Genomic DNA, 23,758 nt, shown 5'->3' with positions numbered 1-23,758 from the left:
TGCGAGTCAGACACGCTGGTCCTATAAGACACGCAGGCATGCCCACACCACTTGCTTATATGTATGTCGCGTGGCCTTTCACATGGTATGAAAACAATGTTCGTGTCTGCGTGGGCAAGAGGAGCCGCTCCTAATTCTGTGGGAATGGTTATGGTATGGTATGGTATGGTATGGTATGGTATGGTATGGTACGGTATGGTATGGTACGGTATGGTATGGTATGGTGAGAACGTCCCCGACGCTGCACGTGGGCTACATATGACGGACGCCGTAGTGGAGGGATCCGGATACAGACCACCCAGGGTTCACCAACATCCCAGAAGCCTGTCAGGCCAACGAAATGAGGCTGCTGCGGCAGGGATTCGATACCGTAACCTTGGAATCAACAGCCGAACGCCACGGCGGCTGAACCACCTTGGAGGTGTATGAAAAAGGAATAGATGTACGGGATAGCCACCATCCGACAATTGCTCGTTGGCTCCTTCCAGGTTTTGCTCGTTATGACGGAGTCCAACTAGCGGTTTCTCGGCGATTCCTTGCAAAAGGTCACTTGGGTATAGCGGATGACTTCGGGCATACAGCCTGGGCACCAAAGCTGGCCCAAAACTGTTGACAGCAGCGCCTTCTGAGGGCGCCTTTCAGTGTTCCCAAGGCCACACCTCGCTTCCCTAACCTCGAGTGCGAGGAGGTGCGCGGCAGCAGGACCTTCGGGTAGCCAAGGTCGAACCTGTAGCATGGATGATTGCTGTTGAGAAACAGAAGTAGGTCCAAAAACCGCAGCTGCTGCTTCAACGAGGCCCTTGATCGCACTTCTGGACGTCTTGAAAATGACTAGAAAACCGAAGATCATGGACACGTCGGAAACTTTCCTTATCGGCATCATTAATTTCGTTATCGACCTTCCTTCTGGGCGCAGACGTCTCCATTCAAGGTCACCGTAGCGGAACGAAGTCAGAAGCCCAAAAGTTTCAGAAGACAGTTCACATTCGTCAGTACACATTTTGGTGATGATTATGGATTTTTTATGGCGTAAGGGCATCTGTGGCCAAAGAGCGCCATGGAACAAGGTTTTACTTCTACTCAAGGTGGGGTCAAAGGCCGATTTCCCAAGCATTAAGAAGCCGAGCACCAGACCATGGGAACGCTTGTACCCACTGTATAACCGGTAGGTACCCATGCGGCACTGGGGACCGAACCCCGCACCTCCCGCACGTGAGGCGGATACTCAGACCACTAGGCCACCGCCGCAATACAGTACGCATTTTGAAATTTGATGCACCCGAATGTGCTTAAAATGCGTTCAGTGACAACTTGAACGATCACAGCAGGTCGGCAGATAATAACACAAGCCCTTTACATCTGTGGAGAAAGCCTGCAAGCCTCCTTCGCCATTCTCTTCAAGGAAACTAAGCAAACCTGGCGCGCTTCCGATCACGAATAGATCAACTGGTAAAATCGAGAGATCTATATTTGAATATACTGACCAAGTGGTTGCTACCAGCAGTGCCTCTCAAGAGCATTAATCTTTATGAGTTTTGGCAGAGCAGATCACTTCGAGACACGGCTTAGTGTCACACACAATGAACTCAGCCAATCTATACTGGGACTCACGGCGCCGCAAACCTTCACAGCCTACCGTTTTATGTTCGCGAGAGGGACGCCCCAGAAACAAAAATTGCAGTCGCGATCGCCTTATGAGCCTACAATTACAACTTTCCGACGACAGACAGTGAATAAGCCTTCCCTGTGAGACAGAAGCAATCTGAAGCTGGTCTCGATCGAAGACTTTACTCAGCTGTTCAGCCGGAGTCAGGCTCTGGTTTTGCGCGATTTTGCGAATATCCCTCCGCTCTCAGACTGCGCGACGGCCTCCGATCCATAATTTTTCGGGCCTGGTCAATGCAACCGCATGACGCACTTTGAAACGCGGGGGCGGCCACGCGCTGTTGTGTTTCCAGCTCCGACTCGGAGCGCTACGGCGGCTGACCGCGCCGGCATCCCACGCTCGCCCCGGCGTGCATCTTTGAACGGCCCATCAGCCGAGTGACCCAGGCGGCAGCTGCGCGGAGAGCGTGCGTCTGCCTACCCTCACGCAAACGGGGCCGACACCGCGCAGGCAGCCGCCACTCCCGACACGACACGCCGGTCACTGGCGAAGCGCTCCCGCGTGAGCCACCGCGTTTTCCAACGCTACACGGCAGCAGAGGCAGCGGTGGGCTTTAGTGATGAAGTAAGGCAAAAAGGAAACTGAAAAGATGGATGCCGGCCGCGGCTGCAGCCGGCAGAAATGGAAGGGACAGGGTTGAAAGACAGGAAGGTGAAACAAAGACAGGAGGGATGGTAACAAAGCATAGCAGATGGATGGATGGAAAACTTTATTAGCGAGCGAGTTTGGACCCTTTAAGGTATCAGGGCTACCGCACAGCCCTCACATTACGCGCTTGTGTCCAGGCCACGTAGGGCCACGACACATGCGTGGCATGTAATCCCCTCAGCATCGCAGAGGGGATTACACTTACAACTGTATACGATAATCACAAGCACACAGCACGCACACTTAGTAAACGGTATACGATGAATTAGAACACTACTCGAGCGCTTGTCCTGTGACAGTTCTGCGAAACGCACGAGCGCTGCGGCGTTACGAGCGTTACTATACGCAGGAGCGCGCGTGTCACGTCCCGCGCATGAAGTTCACCCGTTTTAAGCGCTGCGTGTGTCCAGCCCTTGTGTTCGTGCTGTCATTTTCGCGCCGTGACTGCCCTTGTCATACAATCGGCTCACTGTTCACTACCATCCGGGCCGGAACGCATGGCATGCTTTTGTCCATGGGTAGCATATGCGGAACGTCCTGCCAGTACGTGTCGTGCAACAGCAATGACGCCCGCCTGTTCCGCAGTCCCAGTGCACACCGCTAGAAGCAAGGCAGCAGTCGCGTTGAGGGATGCCCACTCGCCGTCATATATCGCTCCCCGATTCGGCACGGATGAATGGAGGAGCGAGAGGCGGGTTTCATTCACTCCGCACACTCGGACCGGTTCCGATGTGGAATGACGTGACACGTGGCGCGCGAAACGAGAGCCCACGTACCGCATCGTGTTCGCAGCGCTCTCCGCGCGCTAGACTCTACCGCAGAGGTAGAACGCCTCGTCGGTATAAACCCGCTGCTGCTGAGCGCGCCTATCTCCAGTAAAAGCACCTGCTCTCCGCCAGCTATTTTATTAGGTGCCGCAGCTGTTTACTGCGTCTAAATTTCTAAATGCGTTAAATGCCGAGCTCACGCCTGCTTCTGAACGGGGCAGTACACGAGCCCTGCGCACAAAATGAGCCCCAGGATGGTTTTATCTCCTCCGTTTGTAATTTGTTGTTGCGCCAGAAAGACGACACAGACAGAGGCGCGGGGCGGAGCGCTTAATTTTGCGCTAGGCAAGCCAGCAATTAAATTATGCCATCACCACCTGTCATGCGGTGCCGTGTTTTAGGCTTGCCACTGTGTAGCAGTATACCTGCGCTATGACCTCTTGTGACCCACATCTCTCGTAAAATTCCTCCATCACTGATTTTAAAAGGGCACTAAAAGGAAATATCAAACTATGCAAAATGAACAGACTATTTCTCGGGAACACTACCGACGTTTTTTTTTATTATTTTCCCTACGCAGAAAGGTGGCTGAGTTGCTGAGCAAATCGCACCTCATAGTCCCGAAGCCCTTCGAGGTTCAAAGCGACTGTGAAAAATGAACTGCCGAGACGTCATTTCTATGACGCCTTTGCAATCCGACCAATCAGACGCGCCATTTCCAAAGACCTGAATAACGGCCGGAAACCGAAAACCGAAAGTCAAGAGACCAGTGGCCACGGCGGCAAGGTGCAAGTGCAGGCCGCCTCCGCCCCCCACTATTTCGATGGGGACTCTCCGCTGCATCGCGTGCGGCTGCAACCCGCTGCAAGCTCCGTGGGTGCGAAAGAGACTACGTGAGTTCATCGAGGGCAGCCGCAGACTGCAGAGCAGAACTGCTGTTCTCGCTCACGCATATACATCGGTGACGATAACGCGAGCGTGAGACCTTCGGTGCGTTGTGTGCTGGAGGGAAGTGTACACGTAAGCTTCGAAGGATCCTCAAAAGCATGCGAGCAGCTGTTGTTCCTTAATGTGTTCATTCAACACCACACCTGAGTGAAAAATTGCACGCCCATTTCGCACTGTGCTGTCGACTGTCGCGTGTTTATCGACTAACTACGCAGTAAGTATATATGATCGCAGACAACCCTTGTGATTGACTCTGCTGTGGTCGTTGCGATTTCTACGTTCGTGAATTGCTTCCTGTGGTTTGTGTAGAGAAACGAGTCAGGGTACGATCCACCCGACTATAGTCTGCCGCCTGCCGGCTGTAGCTGTCGGCAGGCAGTTTCCGGTAAAAATGTCATTTGCTATCAGGTGAGTCTACCCTGTCAGTCTGTAGCCTGACTTAAGTCAATTTATTCTGATCAAGGCGACTTACCTTCGAGCGACAAGAAGGAAGTGATGTACAGCCTTTGTCAAAAGTTTGGAGACCAAGGGGGTTGCTTAAGAGCCACACCGTATGGTACGTAATGCATCTGCCGCGTTCGGACTTTCCTGAACGTAGGAGCATTTCTGGTCCTGCCTCCTCCATTGGGTAAGGCTTCCACGAATGCTACAGGAGTCCCAGAACAAGGCTTAGAAGCGAACCTCTTGGGCTCCAAACTTTTGACAAAGACTGTACCCCAGAAAACGCACTCAGCAGAGCCATTCGGCGAAGGCATGCATTTGCGTACATAAGTTTGAACTGAGACTGCCCGTGTATCGTAGAGCTTCGCTGTTTCGCCCGATTACTCGCTTTATATGATTATTCACACAAGAAGCGAGGTATTCGCAAAATATTCGATTCGTATTCGATTAGACTTGGAAAAAGTACTATTCGCACACCCCTAAAGACATGACTGTAAGTGAAGGGGCGTGGCATTAATTGCGTAACAGAGAACGCCCGGACTTTCCGTTCACGAAGGGCAAACGTTCAACACACGCCACGAACGCGATTCCGAATGGGGATTTTCAGAATGTAGTGCGAGGTCCCTTTCTGGATTGTCTGTTCATTCATACAGCTGTGCAAGGCACTAGCCCGGCAGTGATCTGTGATTTACTGGTATTTTATTGACTAGAAAATTTCGCTCCGGCAACACTTGTATAATGCAGCGACCAACTGTATACGCTCTCGTATACGGTACCTTTGCCTGTACCGTCGAGATTCAGAGGCTCAAAATGCTGATCTTTAGTTGCCCAACCTAGCCGGACCTAACAGCCACGGCAATGCCCACTCACTCGTTAGCGTGAGTGCAGCAGGCACACGTGCCGTGCTCGCTTCCCAAGCTGCGCATGTTGCAACACGGCGCCAAGAGGACGAGACGGATGTGCGGCGCGCATGTTTCTCGGCGGCAGGACCGGCTCGTTCCTCGGACTGCCACCGACGTAAGATGCACGGGCGCTGGATTCTTTATGCATCCGTGTTCTTGGATCCGCGAGCACGTGCTCGCGATGACTCGGTCGCGCTGGAACGCTCACGTGCACTGCCAAGCTCTGCCGCTTGGCTCCCTCGCGTCACCTGCACGGGCTTACGCAAGGGCCCGTGTCTGCTCGCGGTAGCGTATACGCCCACGAGAGCCGGCCAATTATGGGGAAGAGCGGTGCGCTTTGCTCTTGTATAGATACAATCCGGAGCAGTGGAGGGCTCCGGATTGATTTAAGCCCCGAGCGATCTAAGCTGAACCGCAGCCCTCCACTACGCCGCCCCTCATAGGACAGTGTGTCGTCGCTTCGAGACGTTAAACATTGCGCACCAAAACAGCAGCTGGCAACAGTGGTCCATGGCCATCGGGGCTCCTGTATTGCCCCTCAAAGCCATAGAAGCAGTAAATGCAAGCATCGTTTCCATGTCTCGCTCTGTCCAACACCTCAGAGGCATCAGGGGAAGACCCAACGAGTGCCCTCCACCACGATCCACCACGAGAAAGGCGCACTAATTGTTTCAATCAGGGTGAACAGGCAGAAATAAAGGGCTCCTAATTAAAGGAACAGCGAGGACTATCGCGTCCATGTAACGAATAGGCCAATCCCACCAGAAACGGAGCTTTTATAAGCTACAAAAAGCAAAAAAAATACACGCATCGACGCTACTGGGTGTTTTCGCGGGAAAACAGCTGTGGCGTCACGACTGCTATTCAGTACAGCTCCGTGATGCTATAGCTACTCAGCCACTCGCTTCCAAACGGTGTTCACGCAGACCTTTTCGGTCTTGATGTCCAATCTTTGAATTTCTCAGCTTTAAATTCGTCTTACCCCGCGAATAACTACAAAGCTGCAGAAAGAGCCATGGAATCTATTTTTTACTGAGAACAAAAATTAGACCATATTGTTTTCAGTGTTCCTTTTATTTTATCCACCTGGGGCTCTGTATACGTGCACTAGACGTCGCAGCCCGATTTATGCTAACATCGTCTAACACACAGCATACGATCAATAAGGGAGCCCCCGCGGGCAGGAAGGCCGCTCTCGTGAGTGTCACGCAGACCCAATGCGAGGAAGTGGAAACGGGTGCGGAGACACCGAGTAGCCCGCAGTGCTTTCTGTTCGTCTCGCAGCTTGGATGGATGCGCGGTCGCGCGCGCCTCGGAGCTGATCGAACCAGTTTGCACAACATCGATCAACACCCGCTCGCACCCTGCTCGCCTTCGTTTCCCGCACAGAGCAGCTATGCCAGTGTCGCTGTAAGCATGCTCGCCCTGCATGCCATGCGAGAACGGCGATGAATAATGCTTGCGCACGCGCGACCCCTGCGATGCCCAGAGCGCCGTCCTCGCGAACAGGGTCGCGGTGGGATCAGGAGCGATCACCCGCCCAGATAGGATGACGTATACCACGTCTACGATGCGAAGCCAAAGGCACCGCGACCAGGGGGGTTGCATTTCAGTGTCGCTGCTCCCGTGCTGACCTGGCGCCTTCGCTGCCGTTTCAGCGAATGCGTGTCCAGGATCGGCCTGTTGCGGTAACGAGCTACGCGCACTACAACTACTAAGCAGACGTTGTCCAGCTGCGTACCACTGCAGCGCCGCTCCTCCCAAACCTCTGAACTGTCATCTATACTTCTTTTTTCTCATCGGACCCCGCCAAAACGCTGCGCTTCGCAGTCAACGCAGAGACGGTGGCCACTGGTAATGCCGCGTGCTAGACCCAGCTGCAGCGCAACCAGCTATAAAGACGAGGGACAAAAAGAATCGAACAGACGGGCGCTGCGCAGGGTACCGAAGAAATCACGGACCAACTAGTCCGAACTGAGATGCTATATTTCGCTCATTTAGGGGAGTTCTTGCATGAAACCCTGTCAGTGAGCTTCCTTTTCAAGTGACGTAGCGAAGCACTGTTTCGGCGCAAAGTCGCGAGCGGCAAATAGGCGGAGACGCGCCGCCCAACTCAAGCAGCAGGAACGGAGAGTTTTCCTGCCGACCCTTTGCCAGGGGGCCCACTGGGTGGGCGGCGACCCCGCGTACCTTGTATGTTTAGTTATTCTGAGTTTAATGGAGCAAAAGCAACCGAGGCTGTGATGCGCCACCTTGTGTGTTTGTTTGATGCCACGGCCCGAGAAGAGTTTTGTAACTCGCCTTTGCGGGCGCAGACGCATCGGAGTCGGGATGGAATGATGAGTCCGGTTCGGCGACCTCGCAGGCGACTGCCGGCGGCGATGCGGTATATGAACCGCCAACGTGTGATCGATGTCGTCCGATGCGCTCCACGCACTCCTAGCCTCGGGCGGATCTGCTCTGCCGCTTGTTAATCACTGAACCAACTAGCTCAAACTGCCACTCGCCTACATCAGTTCGAAGTAGTTCCCACAGGAAGAACTCTGTGGAACTGCTTATTTCGCCGAGAAAAGTGGCAGTAATTCAAGGTGCAAATGAGAGCTACCGCACTTCCAGAGTGGCCTATGCATCCGCCTGTGTTCCTCGCCTTCCGTTCAAACCCTGAAGTTGTCTGTGCGGCCCGCGAATGCCCTCAGCTGCGCAAACACGCGTGTAACTCCGCTGGCCATTGCCTGGTGCATGCTGCAGGAGCTGCGGCGATCTGATTGCAGTGCAAGTAAGGCAGTCGTCAAAGGATAACAGTACCGTTACAATGATCCTCGCCGGACATGTTTTCTAAGCCTCCGACAGGTTCCATTGCAGCTTCTCAGCACATATGCGCGCATGCCTCTTTGCATGGAATGCATACAGTGCTGCACGTTTTCATCGGTCTCAGCGCGAATTATTTTTCGTGGCATATAGCCCGAAGAAACGCAAGCACGTGCGAATTGCACTTTACTGCATCTATACATTAGCCTCGCACAGAGGTCACTGCACACACTGCCAATTCTGCAAGGCGAGGAGCCACGGTAAGAGAATTTCGCGCAGACCAGACCAGGAGAGCGCACAGCACCACAATATAGGTCAGTGCACGCAGCGAGCTAGAGGACGCCCCGTTCAGTGTGTGCCATGCGCCGCGTGTTCTCTCCAGCCGCACACGTCTGCGTCAATCCCGGAGTGAGGCGTCTTCCTCCCAATCCGCGGCGCTGCTCGACCACAGCGGGGCGTAAAAAGGAAGCGAACACTCGATCGAGCCGGCCGATCAAGGAACGCACGCCCTCCTCGTTTATGCCCGGTCTGGGTGTGTTGCTCTGCTGTCCATTGTGGTCCGCAACAGAGGCGGTGCCGCCAGCCGCACCGTTGGCGCGTGCTTTGCGACGCGATGAACTCCGCAGTTTTAATGCGAAAACATTATATGGTCCATCAGTGAGCAAAACCGTCGTTCCGTCCACACGAGAAACGGACCCAGAACCCACGTGACCTCATGGCGTCATCGGCAGTGCCTACATTACCAGAAAAGAAAGTAAAATAAAATAACTTTTAAAAAATCCTGGGCGGGGAAATCCTCCCGAAGTGGGTTTCGAACCCAGGCCGGCGCGAACAGTTCAGCTTCGTTGGCCACTTCATTAGAACATTCCGCCATCACCGCTTTTCTTTTCTTTATTTCCTCTTCATGGTAACAAAAAAAAAGGTTACAGCAGTAGCAGAGCAAAATAAAAATACGATAAAATTCAAAGTGGCAGCCGCAGTTGAAGCTGCGCTGTGGTTCAAAAACGTTTCAACTTTGCCCGATCACTCAACATTGGCATCGACGCAGGTTATTGCTCGCTCTGAGCACTGCCATCACCGCAGCGCAAGTACTCCGCGTGCTAAACTGCCAGTCTCTCGCGCTGGGTTTGGGTATCGTCGTCTTCATCAATTTCCATTCGGGCGGCGCGAACAGATCAGCTTCGCTGTCCACTGCATTAGAGTACATAGTACGCAATCGCCGCAGCCGAACACCCCGCGTGCATGCTTTGGCATTCACCGCACGTGAGTATTCTTAAGTGCACTCTGTAATTTCTTCCTGGGAACGCACTCTCATGCCGCCGGTGTTGCAAGCTGGGCCAAACGAGGAGCACCTTTCGTAGCGAGTTTCGAAGCGCGGCTTTTCTGCCGCCCGAACGACGTCGCACGCATGTTGTAGACTGCAGGTGCAGTCAGCGACATACGAGGCTAGTTTCAATGCAATGCCAGTCTCGCTCCAACTAAGATCGGCTTCGACTTTGCTTTGCCAGATACGCGAACCATGGGTTCCTCGTCGGGTGTTCCTCACAACTGACAGCTTATTTCCTTCCGTTCCTAACTTCTGGGCGTTTTTATTTTGCAAGTCCATTTTATTAATTCGATCTACGTTGAAAATTATACCTTAACATGCAACGCAGTAAAATGGAATTAAATGAATGTACCTTTCGACAACAAACATTTTAGACAGAAATATTGGACTCTAATGCGGAATTATACATGTCACATACACAATTTCACGAAAATTGGGCAAATACTTGTCACGTTATGCGTGCAACACGAAAAAAGTTAAAATCCTGAAATGTGAATTTTTTAAATTTTTTTAAAGGGCGAAACGTTTAATGCCTAAAGCGCTTAAAATTTTCAATACTCGCACCTATAAAATAACTTTACATGTAAAAAAAATGTTTGCTGCCTGACAGAACTTGTTTTCTTATTGGAGGTATTAGTAAAGCTTCTTTCGCATCTAAATCTTTCGTTGGAAAGTACAGGAAAATACAAATATAAATCAACTGCGTTTCTGAATGACACGAATTTATATAATAAATTTGAAATTTATAATACCAAAGGAAAACTGCTAACACACAAATTCAATGAACATCACACCAAACAACGAAACATGCGGGCATAAAAAGAAAAGTTGCACAGAATGTATGAGGTGCATGCCACAAACGAAAATCCATTCGCTAACAGCAACGCACAAAAATAAAGTTTTAGCCCATAAATCTTTCGGGCTGCAAGAGACAGCCTGCACTGGCTAAGACTCGCGTGAATGTAGACGGAACAGTTCCTAAACGTTATGAAACAAACTAAAGAAATGAATGGAATGAAAATTCGTATTTGAGGAGAGGAAGTAGCGCAGTATACTGTCACACGTAGCTCGGCGGACACCTGAACCGCGCCGTAAGGAAGGGATAAAGGAGGGAGTGAAAGAAGAAAGGAAGAAAGAGGTCAACGAAAGACACACTTTCTAGACACTATTCGAGGGTGAAAGAAGAGAGACAGAAAGAGGCTCGTCGTAACGGAGGACTCCCGATTAATTTCGACAACCTGGGGTTCCTTAGTCGAACTACTCCACATAACGCATCAAAACATCGTACAGCCTGGCCTTGTACGGCAAGAAGATCCAGAGAAGATATCTCAACTTCATTAACGCACCACGCCTGAGGAGGACCGCCTCTTCAAAGCGCTGTCCTTTTGCACGGCGCTGTGTTCGGCGAGGACCCGGTCACAGAATCTGGAATAGGAGCCAAGGAAAGGCGGGAGGTGTTCGCCGCACACGCCGCAGCACGGAGGCGGCGTATCCGGACCGCGCACGTGACTCCGTAAGTACCTCCGGCAATCAACGCCCCGGGTGCTGTCGGCGAGGTCTGCCCTTGCCCCCTCCGCAGCGCCTAATTGGGGACAGGCCTCGCCCACCGGGACTCGCGTAACGACCCTTATGAGTCGACTATCTGAAATTGAAATCTTCGGCCGAGCGGAACGGCTCAAAATGTGGTGCCTGAAAAATGGCCGGCCCGTGCTCGAAAACAGGTAGGTCGCCTTTTTACCACGCTCAACAGCGTGTGAGGACGCCCTGGATCCACTCACTGCCTGATATGTACACACCTGGCTCAAGCGGGCAGTCAGAAAGAGGCAATGGGAGCGACGACAGTTCGAAGCCCTTTTACACTTTTCGCGGTGCATTGCGTTCTTTACAACGCTTTATGCGGTGCTCAGTGTCCAGAGGCAAGAAAAAATTGCAACTTGCAAGGCTAATGGCTGTACTTGATATGATTCGTAATTGCAACTCCAAACTCCCGCAGCAGATGTTGGCAGAAGCCTTTAGGACGGCTCGCTTTTGCCCTAGCACTTGCCTATCTTTTACAGCTACTGAATACTACTACATTAACTGCACTACTACTACTACTACTACTACTACTACTACTACTACTACTACTACTACTACTACTACTACCGCTGCTGCTGCTGCTGCAACGGCATGAGTTGCTGCTGTGGCTGCTTCGTCGCATCTCCTGAATCATCACATATCAAGCAGGGTACGCCCATTGGAGTACAATTCAGAAGAGCGTGTTGTCGGGCAAGTTGGCTTTGCATGATATAGAAAAAGTTAGCGCAAAACTTAGACGAAGACAGAGAGCTCGTCTGTCGTCTCGTGTGTTTCTTCTCTGTCTTCGTCTAAGTTTTGCGCTAACTTTTTCTATACCCATTGGAGTACGACCGAGCCGTCTTCGAGGCGCAAACCACGGCCGAATTGAAGAACTACATCGACGAGGGGCAGGCCCTTCTAAATCCCTGCCTCCAGGAAGCACAGAAGCAGAGGCCGCACACCACACCTGTTCGGATGGGCTAGTGCGTGATGTGTGACAGCTGCGTAGAGCCATGGAGAACGGGAGGCCGCACTGTGCGTGCGTTGAGCCAACACTTGGAGTCTCCATGCTTGCCAAAACTCTGGAACTCCCCGTCACGAAAGATGGAGTCGACGAATAATGAGCCAGGGAGGGCGCGCCGCTACATGAGGACTCGTTCCCGAGAACGTATCCGCCTAGCAAGATAGCCTGCCAGCCCTGCCCGCCGTACTGTCACACCTACGGTCATCTTCAAGCAACGGTTCCCCGCAGCCGCGCCCAGACTACGCCTCAAGACCGTTCCTCAAAATCATCGGCGTCTAAAACAATATCAACGCCAACGACAATGAATACAGTTAACACAGACAGCTTTCGCTTTGTATATCCTGGATTAGCTGAGCTAATCCACATTTATTTTCTTTTTGTATAAAACGAAGTCATGGTTCTGCGTTTAGTCTTCCCGAGCAGGTAGTTAATTGCATGGCTTTGAGTTAACGAGATCAATGCACATAAAAGTTTTCGCGCTTAGACTGAGAGTCGCTCTCCGAGCTGGAGTCTTCAAAAGGTGAATCGGAACTGCGGAAGCTCTCCGAATCGCTGTCCTCAAGAACTGTAGGCGCTAATGCGTGACGCGAATTCGCATCCATAGCGGTGGCAAGTACTGATCGGAACGCAGAGAGCGGAGCCGGCGCGGCGGAGACGACAAGCCGCCGGAAGTAGAGAACGCCGATAGCGCCGCAGAACAAAACATGTCGCGCAAACTTCCGGTCGAATCAGCCGATTTCGGCGGAGCAGTTGCGACTGCTTTACGGAGCGGAGCGACCTTGGCTCGGCGAAGAAAGACCCACCTAACAGCGTTCGTCGGGGTGTCAGTTGCGCGATGGTCATACGCTCAACGTCCCGCTAACTTAGCTAGTACTACTTGCAAAGCGTGATCAATGACCTATATACACAGGAAAACCAGAACGGCGGGTTTAAAATTTAATATGCACAACACTAAAGTAATGCTCAACAGCCTCCAAGGGGAACAGCAGATTTACGACGTGTAGCGAAGCGTTGGATACACCTACTCAGAGCTGGTAGTGACCGCAGATCCCTTTTATGAGAGTGAAATAATCAGGAGAATAAGAATGGGGTGGAGTGCATTTGGCAGATACTCTCAGACCCCGAATGGCAGTTTACCAGCGTCCCTCAAGAGAAAGGTATCTATAGCAGCTGTACCATAGCGGTACTCGCCTATGGAGCAGAAACGAAGAGGCTAACGAAAAGGGTTGAGCTTATATTGAGAACAACGCAGTGAGCTATGAAATGTGATGCTAAGAGACAGGAAGGGAAGCAGAGTGGGTCAGGGAACAAACGCGAGTTAATGACATCCTAACGGAAGTCAATGAAAAATGGGGATGGGCAGAGCAAGTCACGCAAAGGCAAGATAACCGGCGGCCACTAACGTTAACGGAGTGGATTCCAAGAGAAGGCAAGCGTAGCAGGGGCGGCAGAAGGTTAGGTGGGCGGATGAGAATGCAGTTTGGGGCATAAGGCGGCTGCAGATGGCGCAAGACAGGGTTAACTGAAGGGATATTTGGGAGGCCTTTTTCAGCAGTGGACGTAGTCACGCTGATGATGAGGATTATGACTGCCTCTCAAGTCAAACGAGACACACAGAGGTCATCTAACCTCACAATTTCTTTCGGACAACTGCGCATCTATCATCATTGCTTGTTCGGGCTGCAGGAGCCTTGAATGGATTGCCGGACGAAACCGGTCTATCAGCCTTAAGGTCATGCATTGAACAAATAACTCGCGGAGTAACTCAACCCTAGTTCAACACCGGTCTGCTGGAGCCTTTGGTTCGAACGCCCGCCAGGAATGCGGCAGTTCTCGCTGCCGACAGCCCCTGTTTTTTTCATGTTTTTTTTTTCGCTGCCGATAGCCGCTGTTACTCAACAGAACCCACCACCACGGAACCAGCTTGTAGCCCGTCGGGGCAGACGCAGCAGTCTGGGTGTCCGACGCCCCGGCTCTGCCATACGTCGTGAATTAGACAACTAGCAGAAGGTACCTGAAATGGTGGCATCCCCCCTCTTGCATCGACATCATCCGCACAAGACCCCACTGCAGCCCCTTCGTTGTGAGGAGCGAAAAAATCCATACTTTCATCGTTCAATGCTCAAGGGATTCCTTCAGCAGCTGGACTCACTGCAACGCCGCAATGCCGCAACACCTTCATAACGCACCTTGCTTCCGCGGCCATAGCAGCTGCTCCTCAGCCGCCTGCGACGCCTCTGACGTCTCTCGACGTCGTTCACATGCGCATGCTCCGTGCGGGTGGCTTATTTTTCGAGAAGAGATGCCACCGTGCGTCGGTTTTCTCGCGCGAAGAAAAAAAAAAAGACGCATCCGCAAGCACCCTCTTGGAGAAAGCGCACAACACAGCGCGGTGCCCCCAGCTCCATTGGCACGGGATTGCCACTCGCTGCGTCGGGCCTGCCCTCGAGCGCATCTGCCTTCGGCGAGCCAGCAGAGCCGGCGAGGGAAGAGAACGGCAGCACGAACCCGAGTGCTTTCACGGCTCCTCCAAGGATACTCTGCCGATAACGCACTGATAAGGCTGGCAGTGCTCCCGTGCGGAAACACCACTCCATGCAAAGTACCGGCATCATCGCTCTGCTGCTGCTGCTGCTGCTGTTGCTACACGGGGAGCGCTGTGCTCGTTCCGCCTCCTACGCTCCATGTTTTCTGTGCGGGCAAGGGTGTCTCGATGCCCGTTTGCCCCTCGAGGCACCCTAGTGCGGGCGTGCTACGCTCGCTCCAGCGCAGACCGTCCGATGCCGGCGGGGAAATTCGAGGCATGCGCGGCAACGCAGTTCCTACGCCCGTCGGCGTGTGAGAAAACCCTTCCGTTCGCAGCCGCCCGCTCGTCCGGCGTCGCTGGTTGACACGACGATAACACCACGGCGGCGCAGCGCAGCGCATCGCCATCACCGGCAGATAGTGGACCACCGCGTGACGCCGGCTTCTAGCAATGCTGGCCGATCAGCACCGGTGTCCTGCGCCACCAACTGTGGCCACCCTGCCACTGCGAACACCCACGAGTACTGCGTGTCACTTATCCGCCCAATCCTCTGCCGCAACAAGGCTCCGGAGGGCTTTAGGGCTCACGGGTTTCACTCCCCCCTCCCGATTATCCTGGCAGTTTTGTCTTAAAAGCAGTCAGTCCATCCGCCTCCCTCCTCCATCAATGCAAGAAATTACTTTGAGGTGCTGTGTGGTTAGAGCGTTCGGCTACTGATCCGGAGTACCCAGATTCGAACCGGACCGCGGCGGCCGCGTTTCAATGGAGGCGAAACGCTGAGGCTCCCGTGTACTGTGCGATGTCAGTGCACGTTAAAGATCCCCAGGTGGGCGAAATTATTCCGGAGCCCTCCACTACGGCACCCTTTTCTTCCTTCCTTCTTTCCCTCCCTCCTTTATTCCTTCCCTTACGGCGCGGTTCAGGTGCCCAACGATATACGAGACAGATACTGCGCCATTTCCTTTCCAATAAAACAAATTTTTATTTTTTTTCCCTATCACTTCACTACGAGAAAATTATGAGTCCCTATCACAAACTGTGTCCCTGATATGTTACCGCTTGGAAGTCGCCGTATTTTTTTTTTTCCTTTTCAATTCACGCCACTTGCTTTCAGCCTCCTGGTTGCTACCCTTTTCTACTCACAGCTCGCTGCGCTGTCCTTAGTCTGAAGCTTTTTTGCCGCAACACATGCGGCTCCACGTAGGTGACCACTACTCGCAGACTACACATTATTTGTACTATTTTTCTTTCCAGGTATGTCCACAATCAACATCAAAGTTTCGTAGCATACACGAATCTATAAATTATACAGGCCCAGCTCTCAGTAGCCCCTTTAGGCCGACGTGGCCTTAAGTATCACGGAACAAACGTAAAGACGAAAGTAGTCGTGAAATTCCCAAAGCCCCCGGACTACGCAAAGCAGGCCCGCAGCCAGCAGTCGTTCCCAGCATGCAAAGCAAGCCCGCGCTGGCGGTCGGAACGACTGAGCCGGCCTGACACTTGGCGCGAGTTGGTGCCTCAATCGTGCGGTTTACCATTTTTCGCGACTCGTTTGCCCGGGTTTTTCACGGACCCTCATCTCCTCGAACGAAACCTCTCGGCGGGAGCTATAGTGATAGTACCACCGGCTATGCCCAAACCTTGCAAAGAGCAATGAATCTCTGCAGCCGCCTTTCTGCGCTGCGCACACGCGAGACGACAACCGCGTGCTTACCTGGTGAAGCCGGCCCAACCCCGCTGGCATTTGATTGCTGCAAACGCCCTGCCCTGTCCAGTGGTAGCATACTCCCCTCCCCCCCCCCATTTCAGGGTGCCTCTCTGCGCCTCATACAGAGATAAAGGGTTTCGTTTCACAACATCGCGGCTTTGCTCTCTCGTCGAACCGTCCCGAGAAAGGACGGAAGAAACGGGCGTCCGCGATAAACCACCGATAAGCGCGAGAGCAAGAGCGGGTGCATTGCAACTGTCTCGAGCGAGGCGTGGACTCCGCCAACTTTATGGCACGGAGGGCGGCCATCGGCTCGCGTGCCTCTGCTGAGCGGCGTTTCGCGACTCAGCAGAAGATCGCACGTTCATGCGACCGCTTGCTGTCGTGCACAATCGTATTGTACTGTATACATACTCTGCCATTCTAGAAACACTGCCTTGAAAGTAAAGCGGGCGCCAGCAACCAGCGTTACGGGCAGACATGTAGCAGAAATCTATGGTTTAATTTTGTTTTCTACAAGTATTTACGTGTACTGCAGTGCAAATCTGTTCAGGCTCCTGCGCTCCCTCACCTACAGAACACGTAGCAGTGGGCCCTCAACTGCTATATATCAAGTGAACACATCGTCGCGCGATAAAGTTACTACATCAGACCTCCGCAGAGCGTCACACCTGAGGGGCGCCCACATTATTGAGTGCATGCAAACGCGCATGCACCACGACAGCTCCCCGCGCTGCCAGCGCGAGCTGGCTAGTTCACGAGTGTCTAATAACGTAGACGACGCTTCCGTGTTCAGTTCCGGCAATGGCCGACCGTGTGTCTTACCCGTAGACAGAAAGACGAGTTTCCGTTTCCCGCCCTCCTTACTACCCAAGCATCGCGGAAGCAGCACTCGGGGACGAAGGGAGAGATACACGTCTCAATGCGGGATAACCTCGTCCACCGCCTTGCGTTGGCAGACTTTCGCTCGTCCGGCCGCCATGCATGCAGGGCAGCTCCGCTCGGAGCGGCTCTGCTCGCTTCACGTCAGCCATCGCTGCGCTGCTGCACGCAACTCCACGGGTACGGCGTGCAAGCGGCCGCGCACGACTGCGCGCGTGCGGACACCTGCGATCGTGACCCGAAGTGGGTCCTTCCCTCGCCCCCGCGTCACGCGTGGAACGATTACGCCGTTCTGGCCACTGAGCGTGCGTCCCAGTACGAATCGCGCTTCGGGAGTCCGTGCGCAGTGGAGCGAGCAGGTGCAGAGAAACGGAGTTGGCCGATCGACGGGGGCTCTGCTTTCCCCTCTTTCTTCGTTCTCGGCATCGGCCTGCGCGGAAGCACGAGACGCAACTCTATAACGCATTTCACAAGTCGCCACCGTTCTGAGCGCGGGCGTGTATGCAACTTACGCTCTGTCTGGGTGGAACCGCCCTCTTATTTGAAGTGCTCGGCCAGTGTTCCTTTCGAATGGCATCCCATTCAATGAGTGTGACGTCCCTCCCCTATCACTGAGGCGCATTCACTTTCAATTACTTCTTTTTCCGTTCCTTCTTTCACTCCCATATCATCCCTTCCCTCACGGAGCGGTTGAAGCGTCCACTGAGAAGCGAGACAGTTACTGCGCCATTTCGTTTCCTCAAAACCGTTTTCTTTTTCTTTTTCAGTCTAGGAAACACGTGCGGTTCGATGCACCCATTCCGAATGGCCTGTCCGGCCGGTGACTTCGGAGCAGTGGCTGAGGTCCACGGGCGAAAACAATCGCCACAGGACCTGGAATGAGTCAGCACATGATACCTCGGCCCAGCTGTTGCGTCCTTTTTTTTTCTGTCTTGGGGGCGCGCAATGGCCAATTTCAACGAATCAAATACTGTTACTAAAGAGGCGACAAAAAAGTCTCGGAGTGGTGGACAAGAGGCGACGAAGGTTCAAACTGACTTCCCATTCCTTTCCTTTTCTTTTTGTGTGATACATGCGACGCCGCAGAGAAGATCTCCGCGTTATTAGGAACATTCGATGTTACTGCACCTGAGATATCACACGGCTGAAGGTCGTGAAGAGCGAAAGGACCAGCTGTCCAGCGACAGCCACCAGTGGAGTGGGCGAGGAAAGAGGGTTAGCGGCTGGAGGATTGTATAGCTGCGGAACAGCACAAAGTGACCGCGAAAGTTGGAGAAATTTTCCTCGCGCACACAGATCTCAGCGCACGCGCTCCTTGTGCTCTTCTCCCGCTTCGAAACGCGTCTCTCCACATCGTTCTCGCTCGTCGGCACAACGCCTGTCGAGCACCAGCAGCGCCGGCTGGAAGCCAGAGAGGCAAGAACGAACTGCAGCGGAATGCCCAGCACCTGCAGCAGTTGAGCCAAACAAGGCCCCCCTCCATGCGAGTGTTATGCGAGCTGCGGACAGTGGGCGCAATGTGCAGCTGCTCGCCACTAATCGCGCGACATCGGCCTTGTGCACGGCCTTCCGCCTTCAAGGACCACCTGTCCCAGCTCTCGAATCGACGTACAACTGCTCTGTCGGTCTCGCCAGAGGTACGTGCAGCCTCTGCGATTTCATTTACAATAGGAAACATGTTTACTCCGCCTCTCTCTCGAAGATGCGACGCCGCGTAAGAACCCCAGGAGGTGGGGAGGGGAGGCTGTATTCCGTTTTCCTCCAGCCCGCGTAAATAAAGTCTGCGCAACCGCACGCTACAGGCGCAGTGTGTGTTCTTCGTGCCTACCTCGACCGTGTCCGGCTTCTTTCCGCTGGTCGCGGTGATCCCTTCTCTCCGCAACCAACGCCACTCGGATGAGCCGAGCCTTCCGGCCAGCCTCTGTCCGCGAGCACGCCGGCGGCCTGCGCGCTCAATATCTTATCGCGGTCGCCGCGTTTCCGCCGGCGTTGTCCGTCGCTAAGCAAGCGGGGACGGCGAAAAACAACGCAGTGCGCGGGTGCACTCCCCGACTGCCGCTTTCCGCCTGACGACGGCTGCACTCCGATTGAAGTGACCCATAGAGGCAACCGACTCTCTCTCTTTGGAATACCCAGCAAACGACCACAGAGGAAGCGCTCCCATAGGCGACGGGGCTGCAATGCATATGCGAACGAGTCGGAAGTAAGAATTTTAGCGAGCTTACAAAAAAAAGAGGCAGAAATGTCACACTGTTGTCGTGTAAAAATATTAGGAAAATTCCTCCGCTATATAGAAACTATATAACAGCGTGTTCTTAAATGCAGTTCGGGGTACAAAAGAACAAGAGGGGAAGTGAGCTGGAGAGCTGTGCTTTCAGATTTGCCACACGTGCTCGCATAAGCTGTGACATTCGAGACACGGTCAACTAAAATGAGCATTCCCTCTCTTTACTGAAATATAAGTATCTACTACATTACAAACAGCGACATGGCATTCACCACTGTCGCACACAGCGAGTTAGGAAACGGGGCTCGGCCCACGTAAGGCGGGGCAGTCTAGAAAGCGCGGCGACGCGTGCGAGGTGGACGCGCTGCCTGTGCCCAGCATACTTACTTGGCTCGAAAATTTGCGCCTTTCCTACGCGCCCAGACGCGCGAGCCCTCCTTTCGCAGCAGCTCCAGCGTCGGTCAGACAATGGCCGCATCCGTCATGGCGGCCATGACTCGTGCCATGGCTATGCTGCATTCGGACGTCTTCTGCCGGATGTCTCCGACATAGTATACTCCCGAAAGCTCTGCAGCGCGTGCGCATGCTTTCTCCGCTTGGTGAGATTAAAAGCGGAAAGGACGGCGCCAACACAAAGTAACGGCGCTACCTGGTACGTTACCACGCTCGACCGGACGGTGGACACGCGGCGCTGAAACCAGCTAAACCACGGCCGGACTGGAACGGCCGCCGCCGCCGCTGCTCCAGTCCGGCCGTGGCTAAACATGCCACGTTCCGCGACCCTCTGCTGAGAACTGCGTGCATAGCGACGCGTGGACACGTCCAGATGAAACACTCTTATGTCAGAAACAGAGCGCGAGAGAAGGCAACGTGAGCCGAAAGCCATGAGGTCGTACAAGCCAAACGAAGGCGGTGTGGGTCAGTCGACACGATGTCTGAAATCTTTATATCGAAATTTTCGGCTGGCAGAAAAGAGGGGAAATCGAAGGCCATTCGGAGGGACGATTTACTCCCGCAGAGGACCCCACGAGGATAATGGTGATGACGGTGACCGCGACGACCGCCGTTCTTGCGCCACTCACCCGCAACAGGATCAAAGAAGCCTGGAAGGCGCTCTTTCTTTTTTTTAGTGCGAATAGCAATATTGAACGGGATCCGCACCAAGCCAACAAAATTGTGTGAAGCTTGACCTTGAGAGAGACCACAGTAGGGAGACCCGCGCCTCGAGAGCTGGTTCCTGGTCTTGCTGGTAGATGGCGCCACGGGACCTGTATCGCCAGCGCGCCCATTGCGTGATGAGCAGCTCACGCGGCGTTGTCGCCTCGCTCAGAATGGGATTGCGCGTGCGCCTCTTGGGCCTCCTCCGCGCCGTGCGCTAGCTTCGCCCACTACCAGACTCGGAAGATGCTGCTGTTGACGCATGTGTAAGCTGAGAAAACCCTTGCTCAAATCGTTTCAATACCAGGCTAAACAGATGCTTTCGCACGTCTACGTTAAAACCTTACCACTTAACGTATAGCTCACAGCCTGTGGTGGGTCGTGCTGGCCGCAGCGGCGAGCAAATAACAGCGCAAGACCGCACTAAAGGCACACCAGCATAATAACGATAAAAGAAAACATGCCCCCCCCCCCCCCCCCGAAAAAAAAACGATAGTTCTAAAACACTGACGTTTCGGAACCCATACGGGTCCCTTGTACACAATGTTCTTTGCCAAATGTCTGTTTTCTTTAATAGCCGTGCTCCACCCTGTTGTTGACGAGGGTTCCGTCCAACCCTCGACAGTTGAGTAATGCTCGCAAGAGGCCGCTGCAAAAACGCAGCCATAGCTTCGTGCGATCTTTCTCGCGCGGTGCGTTTGTGCGGCGAAGCAAAGTGCGGCGCACGGGTTGCGTGCGCGAACCGACGAACGCCGGCCTGACGCTTCGCGCAACCGGTGGCGCCTCGCGGCCCGCCGTCCATTGTTGCTGCGCGCCTTCGGAGCCTGCTTCTTGCTCACACCTTGGGGCCAACCTCCTGGGCCGCCGACGCCGCGTGCATTGTTCGTACACAAGAGACGCCCCCGCCCCGTGCCTTCTCATCGCCTGGGGATAATAAAGCGCCCGGCCTAAATTGCCCAGCCCTCACCGGCGATTTGCATGCGAAAGAAGGTCGGCAAAAAGATAGCTGCCTTCTGGCTCGTCGCGTCTGCCGCGGGTACTGTTCGCAGCGCCGCGGCCGTCTTTGCGGGCGGTGGGCCACATTCCGAATAGGCTGCTGCTATCGAGAGCGGCCCTGTCTCCTCACCATCTAACCTTAAAAGCCGCGGGTGCGTGGGCATGGTCCCAGCCACCGCGCTTTTGTTCTCATCGCTAACACGCGCGAAACAGAATCAAAAAAGGATACTATCTGTCTGATGCCATCGCAGTCTCTGGCCGCATAAGCGCGCTTGCATGGAGGCAAAAGTGACATGAGCCGCCGCGGAAGCTCAGTGGTTATGGTGTTCGGCTGCTGCACCCGAAAGACGCAGGTTCGATCCCGGCCGCGCAAGTCGAATTTCGATGGTGGCGAAATTCTAGAGGCCCGTGTACTGTGCGATGTTCGTGCACGCTAAAGAACCCCAGTATAGTGAAACTTTCCGGAGCCCTTCACTACGGCGCCCCTCATAGTCTGTGTCGCTGTGGGACGTTAAACCCGCATAAGCCATAAACCAGAAGTGACATGAAGTGGCAGTACTCCTCAACGACTCGGATGCCGTCGCGCCAGTAATAATGACTCAGAGATAGGTTATACAGAGTTCATACGGACACATGGCACTCACGGCAGCTCATACAGCAAGCAGGCGTATATGTGGACTCACCGCACTTGAGTTGAAGTCACACACTCAAACAAGCTGAACTCGCACAGACACTAACTCGGGATCAGACTCAATTGCATTCATTCCGACCTTAAACGGCCACGAGAATGCACTTTTTGATGCAGACAGTACCTAAAACGCAGGCCACGCCGACCAGTTCCTTTAGCCTCTTACGCTCTCTCCCCGTCCTGCCAAAATCATTTGCATTAGAGTGACTAAGGGTTTAATTTGCTGTCTACTGCCAAATGCGCCTGATAATGAGGCAATCCCTTTCATTTCAATTCTGCGTGTACAGGACCGACTGCACCTGAGACAATTGACCGCTTAAACGCATATTCATTTCAAAAGGGGCGATATCCACTTGTGGAGCATTAGGCCCATTAGTACATATATTAGTGTGGGCAGAAAAAAATAAGGAAAATAATGTTGCCCATCCCACACCGCCTGAGGCACAACGGGCTTAGCCAGCCAGGTTTTCAGAACCAAGTAGCGAGTGGCCATGCCTTATTCCTTTGGAGTTCGTAGCTGAGCTTAGCAACAACGCCAACACCGAGGCAAAGCCGTGTGTGTCCCCCGCGCCCCGCACAGCGTTTGCAGTAAAGATTGCGGGAGACCAAAGGCCCGGCGATAAGCGGCGGTTATCATCTGTGCCAGGGTCGCGCAACGAGTGGCTGCCCTTGTGGCGTCCACCTGCGGAAGATGTTTCGCACCCGTGTCCACACCGCCCCCTTAGCGGAGGTGTCCCGCCGGCGAGGACCTGGTAACCGTGCGCTACCCACTTGACGCGCATTCTATCTGCGCGCTGAACGTCGTTGCTCCTCCTCACGAACACATGCGCTTTGCTTCTGGGGACTGCTCCTGACCTAACCCAAAAGATAACTGAAGCAAATCTCTATGTAAAGGAAGCCAATAGTCACTGAAATCAAGGAAAGCATAGGTAAATGCTTCTTTTTTTTCAACTTTGTGCTGCTGAACATTGGGAATTTGTTGATGTAATTACTTTGTGGCTGAAGCATAGCCTATAACAAAGTAGAAGAAAAAACAACCACACCCCGCAGGTGAGATCCGAACCCACGACCTCCGCACTTCGCGCACGGTTTTTTTTAATCTTCGGGACACATGAGCGTGGCTTACCTTTACTAATTGTCTTAAATAGGTTAATCTAGGTCACTATGCCTGTTTAAAGCTAGTCTGCGCTGTTTTCTTTCTTTGAAGTGGGTTAGGATTTTGTTTGTCAACTTTTCATTAAAAAATATTCATTTCAGTTTCTTCAATTGGCCCTCTCTGTATGCTGCAACTGCTGCTTATTATTATATTTTCACTTTCATGCTGCTGTTACTACTGACAAGAGGCTCCCCCATTAGTCTCACTCTGGGACCTCCTCCTGAATTCCCATTATGTGCTAATACCTCTGATACAATAAACAGTTCTGAAATTTTTGCAGGGCGGCATTATCGGCCAGCCATGCCGGTTGAAAGTCAATGTCGGCACA

The 23,758-nt window shown here is 53.3% G+C and overlaps 1 protein-coding gene across 12 annotated transcripts in view; it reads right to left on the bottom strand.

The window, feature by feature from the left end:
• Nucleotides 1-23,758, bottom strand: part of LOC144126208 (uncharacterized) — a 140,629-nt gene that overhangs the window by 112,068 nt on the left and 4,803 nt on the right. For 2 of the 12 annotated variants that reach the window (XM_077660223.1, XM_077660232.1), the window contains exon 2: nucleotides 10,854-10,932. The exons of 8 other annotated variants lie outside the window; for them this stretch is intronic. The gene's annotated coding sequence lies outside the window, so the exon portion shown is untranslated. Of the gene's footprint in view, nucleotides 1-10,853; nucleotides 10,933-14,277; nucleotides 14,501-16,329; nucleotides 16,415-23,758 lie in introns of those variants that run through there. 2 more of the 12 variants (XM_077660222.1, XM_077660224.1) reach the window with 2 other exon arrangements.

This window comes from Amblyomma americanum, chromosome 3, assembly GCF_052857255.1.
Source record: "Amblyomma americanum isolate KBUSLIRL-KWMA chromosome 3, ASM5285725v1, whole genome shotgun sequence".
Lineage (NCBI taxonomy): Eukaryota > Metazoa > Arthropoda > Arachnida > Ixodida > Ixodidae > Amblyomma > Amblyomma americanum.
The sequence above is the reverse complement of the archived record's forward strand: the minus strand, read 5'-3'. Positions and strand labels throughout refer to the sequence as shown.